Raw genomic sequence first — 6807 nt, 5'->3', positions numbered from 1 at the left:
GCTTTTGTATTTAAAATACATTAAAAGCATCCTTTTTATATTCCTTGCTTTTCCTCACTTTACACAACTTGCTTTTGTGAAATAAATCAAAACACACTCTATTCTAATAGCTTTATAAAAATTATATTATTTCCAATAAATGTATAAAAATATATGTTTATTGTACATTTACGCATGCAAAATTCTCGTGCAAATAGGTGCATACAAAATATAATGCTTGCAATAATATTTTTTCATGTTGTAGAGCAAATAAATTCTAGGCACAAAATTGCACACTCCAAAAATAATAATTCCACTTACTCTATCTAATTATCTGCTCACCATAGCACAACACACATTAGTATCCTTCCATCTATTTACCAGGCATAATGCGACCAATATCACATGTGCGCATACTGCACAATAAGTCACGGATCATGCGATAAATAAATAAAATCCACAATAATTTTTGATAAAATATCATGATAATTTCATAATTTTAGTAAACTATAGTGATAAACATAATTTTATGATTTTGATAAAATACCATGAAAAAAATAATTCCATAAATTTCCTAGGGGTTAAAAAGCAACCATCCCCTAGTTGATGACTCAAAGAAAAAAATAGGCAAGGGCAGATCACATGCAGGTGCTACCTATTGTGCGATAAAGGTGCATTATAAAATTTGATGGATTTTACATGGAACACTACTTACTATGGTAAATTTGTGCCCGTGGGATATTTAGTATGATTGTTTGGGTAGGCATTAATTAGATTGTCATATTGCAGAGTTAGCACTGATTTTCGTATCCATTGTGATTATTTTACGTAATGATTTCTATGTTTGACTAAATATATATGATATTGATTTTCAATTCTAGTAATTGTATGGTCATGGGATCAAGGGTTATTTTAGGAACTAAGATTTCAATATTAGCCTCTAACAAAGGTGAATCATCAACTACATGTGTAACTTGAGGCATTCTCTTGAATGGTTTCAATAAACTAATATGAAAAGATTTATGGATTTGCCAGTGAGGAGGAATACCTGTCTAAATGCATTCTCATTAATCTTGTGAGCATTTCTAAATGGGACATATTATTAGGGTGCTAACTTAATTTTCTAATGCTTCTCAATGGATTAAAGCCTACTCTTTTTAATTCTTAACCAAACTAAATCATTTTCTTAAAATTTAATAGCCTTCCGTCTTTTATTAGCTTGGGTTGTGTATCTCAATTGAGCTTGCTTAACTTTGTCAATGACTTCTTCTAAAAATTTTATATGGTCTCAATAGAGCTAAAGAGTCAGTAGTTAGCACATCACTAGCAATAGTGGTCATATGAACAATTATTTCTTTCCATAAACTGCTTCAAAAGGAGCTCTACCAACTGTTGAATGTGGGGTATTGTTGTAAGCAATTTGAAGAATAGGTATATGTTGTGGTCCCAATTACTAAGTCAGTTAATTGTGTAGGATTTAAGAAGGTCAAGAATCATACTATTGGTTGCCTCAATCAGACAATTACTCTCGAGATGAAAGGTTGAAGTAAAATCCATCTTAGAACCTAAATTCTTAAAGAGAGCTACCAAAAAATGATTGCAAAAGTAGCCATCTCAGTCAAATAGGATAACCTTAGGAAATCCACGATGAGAAAATATTGTATCAATAAACAACTTGGCAGCTTGTGGAGTAGATAGTCTTTTTACAAGGAATGAAAAAAGCCTATTTACTAAATCTGTCAATAATGTCCAAATCATGTCATGACAAGAACATGTAGTAGAAAGAATAATCATAAAGCCCATAGTGATTTTCTCCCATGGGCTATTAGAGATTGACAAAGGCATGAGCAAATCATATGTTTTAGATAATATTTTGGGTAAGAGGCATAGGTGCTCTCTCTCTCTCTCTCTCTCTCTCTCTCTCTCTCTCTCTCTCTCTCTCTCTCTCAATAGAACTTAATGTTAGTTCTAACTCTTACTATTGCCTTCTTTGTAGAGATTATTTTGGGCAAGATTGCATAGGTGCTTATCTTTGTGTTTGTGTGTGTGCATGCATGTGTGTTCTCAATCGCAAAGCTTCATGTTAATTCTAACTCTTGGTATTGTCTCCTTGTGGAGATCAAGACAACGTTGCATAGATGCTTATCTCTCTCCTTCTCTATGTGTGTGTTTTCCCTTTTCTACTAGTTTTATAGTAGAGATTAATGCGGGTTCTAGCTTTAGAATCCATTGTTGATGGCATCAATAAACACAAGGTAGAGCAAAGGCCCTATCTTCTATTTTGCAAATCAACTTACAAGATAATTTTCCCTTTTATGTGTTGCTAAAATTCATGTGATTGATTAATTAGTTTTGGTTAAGAGGGATTGATGTTTTCTAACATTTATCATTTTCAATAGGTTTTAATGATCATAACTTTACAATCTAGCGTTCTTACATCAATCAACATAGGGTAGACCAAATATTCTATCTTGTCTTTTGTGAATTCGCATATATGTAGATTTTTCCTCCTTTGCATCACCATAATTTTTGTGAAGTTATTTTTGGTTTTCATTAAAATTCTATATTCAATCAACATGTAGGTGCAATACAAGGTTTAGTTGTGTTGAGAATAGCAAATGATGCTTCACATGAATGCCCGTTGAGGCTGGATGTCTGCCCAAAAGAGGCTTACCCATAAGTGGCTTTGTATGAGAGAGAGACAATGATGTATGCTTTAGGAAGAGATGTCTAAAATCCCATAAGCACAAAGAGGAAAAGTGGTACTATCCAAAAAGTTATAAAGGCATGTACTTGACACTCATTTCAATACAATGGAACTATCAGTTTGAGTTACTCGAGATTGTTTTTATGAGTCCAAGTTAATCTATCTTGGAACTTATTTTACTTGAGGTACAATCCCTCATTTTGATAATGTATCGTGTGTTTGATTTGCATCCACCATAGCTAGCTAGCTGTAGATCCGTGTTTTTCAACATGGTATTAGAGCCATGTGGCTGAGTTAGGTAGCTACTGGGCTCCAGAACAAGTGCTTGTTTAAAATCTTTCTTTTTAAATGCTGTCGTTTCCTCCTCCCTCCTCCTCAACCTACTCCTCCGAGCGCCCCGCATCCTCTCAGTAAACTCACATTCTCAACTAAAGACATCTTTGATATCGAAGGTTTTGTCACTGGATTTGGTAATCTTGATTGGGAGAGAACTCGTGAACCTACTTCTCGCACAACAACTGCTGTTTCACTTCTAGTCCAGGCTGGAGCCACATGCATTGGCAAGACTCACATGGATGAAATGGCCTACAGTATATGGGGTCAGAATAAGCATTATGGCACTCCAGTCATCTAGCTGCATCATCTCGACTGCCTGCTGGATCTTCCAGTGGTTCAGCTATTACAGTCGCAGCATGTCTCATGGATTTTGCTTTAGGCACAGATATTGGTGCTAGTGTCAAGATACCAGTAGCATTCTATGGTATTATGGGATTCAGTCCATCCCATGGAGTTGTATCGTGTATTGGTGTTGTTCCTATGTCACATAGTCTTGACATAGTGGGTTGGTTTGCCAGGGACCTAGATGTATTGTGCATTGTGGGCCATGTCTTATTTTAGCAACCTTATGCTGTGAACCAAGGCAGCCAAAGTGTGCTCATTGCCGATGATTGTTTTAGGCTGAGCTTGAATGCTGAGGACACACTAATGCCAATAGTTATTAATTATGTGGAAAGTACATACGAAAGGCAAGTTGTGACCTGCATTAAGCTTAGACAGTACATATCATCCAAGACCCCAAGCCTTAAAAGATTCAAAGTAGATGTAGATAGTGAGAAAGCTAAAAGTGGTGTTTCTAGTTTGAACTCTTTGAGAAATGCACTGCAACTACTTCAACGGTACGAGTTTAAGACAAATCATGAATAGTGGGTCAACAGTGTGAAGCCTTCTTTGGGCCCTGGAACTTCTAACCGAGTGAATGCTACCATACAAACAAGTTCTGAGCTTATAGCGGATGCATTTAAACTTCGGAATGAAGCTCGTGTTGCTTTTGAATGAACTTCTAACGAATGATGAGATCTTAGTTATTCCTACCTCTCCTAGTCCACCTCCAAAGGTACATTTAAAAGAGTCTCACCTCGTGGTGACTGTATATCCATTGAGCCAAATAAAATCCAAAAATTCATGTATTTTGAAATTTATCTCATGTATGAGAGTTTGTCAAACCAAGACCATGTACCAATTAGTGTGTTCACTTGTAAAAGCATGACGCAAAACAACCGTGTCAAGAATACTGAAGCAAAAAGAGAAGTACCACGCACCAACAAAAGGGAAAAGAAGCACAAAGAAGATAAAGAAGATACTTTCTGTTAACTGACAACAAAGAATTACCCATAGTGGATATTGTTTTCCATAGTGGATGTAAAAAACCCTACCAATATGTAAAGTTTCAAGCTTTAACTTGACTAGGCTACCAAAGAGCTAGTCTCCTAGTCCATGTTTACATGCGGGGGGGGGGGGGGGGGGGGCAAAAGCCAGCAAGGGTAGGAACTCATCATTTGAGGAGGGGTGTTGAGAATAGTAAATGATGCTTAACATGAATGCCCTTAGAGGCTAGATGTCTGCCCAAAAGAGGCTTGCCCATAAGTGGCTTTGTATGAGAGAGATACAATGATGTATGCTTTAGGAAGAGATATCTAAAATCCCATAGCACAGAGAGGAAAAGTGGTACTATCCAAAAAGCTATAAAGGCATGTACTTGACACTCATTTCAATACAATGGAACTATCAGTTTGAGTTACTCGAGATGGTTTTTATGAGTCCAAGTTAACCTATCTTGGAACTTATTTCACTTGAGGTACAATCCCTCATTCTGATAATGTATCGTGTGTTTGATTTGCATCCACCATAGCTAGCTAGCTGTAGATCCGTGTTTTTCAACAAGTTGAAGCATATAGCTCTCAATCTACTTTGTTGTGATGAGTTCTTCCTTTATGCTAGATGGATTGGGTGTATTGGAGGTCAAGGTTTAGAAATTCTCCAAAGTATCAATCCCTTGTGCCCATTTGGATTTCTGGCAAGAAAAATGATGCCATATACTAGACTTTGGATGAAGGTCTTGCTAGCACTTTTTTTGCTCAAAAAAGTTTGTTATGCTCTTGGCCACTTAACAAATGTGCATGCTAAGTTTTGTTTCTAATATAGCTATAAGATTACCATTTCAAAAGTATGGATGGATCGATAATTGAGGAATTAACATTGTAATTATTAATCCTTAGAATATTGCACACCATATAGACTCTCCAAAGGCATTAAGAGTAAAGCATATAATAAAGTATGATAACTTTTCACACGATTTTCATGTTGAAATTACCAATCAAAGCAATACTCTAAATGAATAGCACAAAAATATAGTAAGAAGGCTCAAATTAAGATTGAGAGTGAAGTTCAAAAGCAAAAAAATTGTTCATACTTTCATGTCGGTATAATAATTTTTAGTGGGACAAAGTCACATGTCCTATGCACATCAAGGACACTTGTCTAAAAAGATAAAAGTAGAAACCATATTCATTCTATTGAAATGAATGTATCATTTACTACTCAAATATTCATTGTTTACAAAGTGTGAAGACATTCTCTTGTGAAGCGATCAAGTCTATTGTGACCTTGTGTGGTAGAAACTACATAATATTTTTTCTTCAGTAGAGACTTTTCACAATCTTGCAAAGAAGTCTAAGAAAGCTAGCCTTTGGAATGATGAGAAAAAAAGAGCATTAGTACTTATTGATTCCTCTCTTAGGACCATTGTACTTGGCCTCCACCCATGTTTCTTGTAGGGATGTTGAGGAGAGGAGATCTCGCTTAGGGAAGCTCATGGTTAAAACGAGGAGTGTTAGGAGGAGTCAATGCTTACACAAGACCAATGCTTGTTGTATAAATCTAGAAGAGGTACAAATCTTATCTCACTAAGCTCTTTAATTCAAGTAAAACACGTGTTTTGATTAAGGAAACCATTGTAGCTCAATTTGTGGGCTGTTGTAGTCCAAATTCAAAGTATTTGTATAGCCATATGAGGCTTGAAATAAAGGCAATTAGTTGGGTCTTTTGGATTGCTAAATTGGCTCATGGATTCACCTGAAAAAGAAAAGAGAGTGCAATACCTGGAGGTATGCCTACCTCACCATGCCATGCATTGTGTCCGTGCTAGTGGAACTAGGAGCTAGGTCACGAACCACAAGCCTAGAGTGTTGTCCCATACTTGAGGACCTAGTTCATGTATAGGGAAAGTGCGGTGGGTGTAGCTTAGGGAGACCTATCTAACCATAGGTGAGTGTGACCTCCCTAGGTGTGTCTTGCCCTTGATGTGCCCTAAGCGTAAAGTGGGGGGGAAAAGGGTTAGGGGATTAGGAACGGAGCCGGCTGACCAAGTCCATCAAACATGCCTAACTTGAGGACCCCTAGGTGCAGTGATTGTGGCACTCATGAAGTGAGGTGTTTTTTTCCTCTTCTTATTTGATTTTCTTCTCTTTCCTTGCTCTTGTTTTTCCTTTTTCTATTTTCTTTCTATTTTTCTTTTTTTTGTTTCCTTTTTTTTCTTTTTCTCTCTCTTTTTTTTTTGAATATGCACGAGGAACTAGTCCTCGTGTTCATGTTTGTGAGAGGAGGAGACTAGGGCTTATGCAATTTACTAAGGAAGTTTCTACCATGCATATAGTCCTTTAGATTCATACGTACATTCAAAGGGGTTGTTGACAAAAATGGATGACTACACCTAGTAAATCGGTTGTTGTTCATGTCCTCTAGTAGGGCCATGCAAAAGGATGGGAGGAGGGTGGCTCTCATCA

At 36.7% G+C, this 6807-nt stretch overlaps 1 pseudogene; it reads left to right on the top strand.

Annotated features, from left to right (window-relative positions):
* The first annotated feature begins 2183 nt into the window (after positions 1 to 2183).
* LOC148031280 (translocon at the outer membrane of chloroplasts 64 pseudogene) lies at positions 2184 to 5065 on the top strand (annotated as a pseudogene).
* Positions 5066 to 6807: the final 1742 nt, after the last annotated feature.

This window comes from Lygodium microphyllum, chromosome 9 (assembly GCF_053477565.2).
Source record: "Lygodium microphyllum isolate KBCC chromosome 9, Lygodium_microphyllum_v1.1.10, whole genome shotgun sequence".
NCBI lineage: Eukaryota > Viridiplantae > Streptophyta > Polypodiopsida > Schizaeales > Lygodiaceae > Lygodium > Lygodium microphyllum.
The sequence above is the reverse complement of the archived record's forward strand: the minus strand, read 5'-3'. Positions and strand labels throughout refer to the sequence as shown.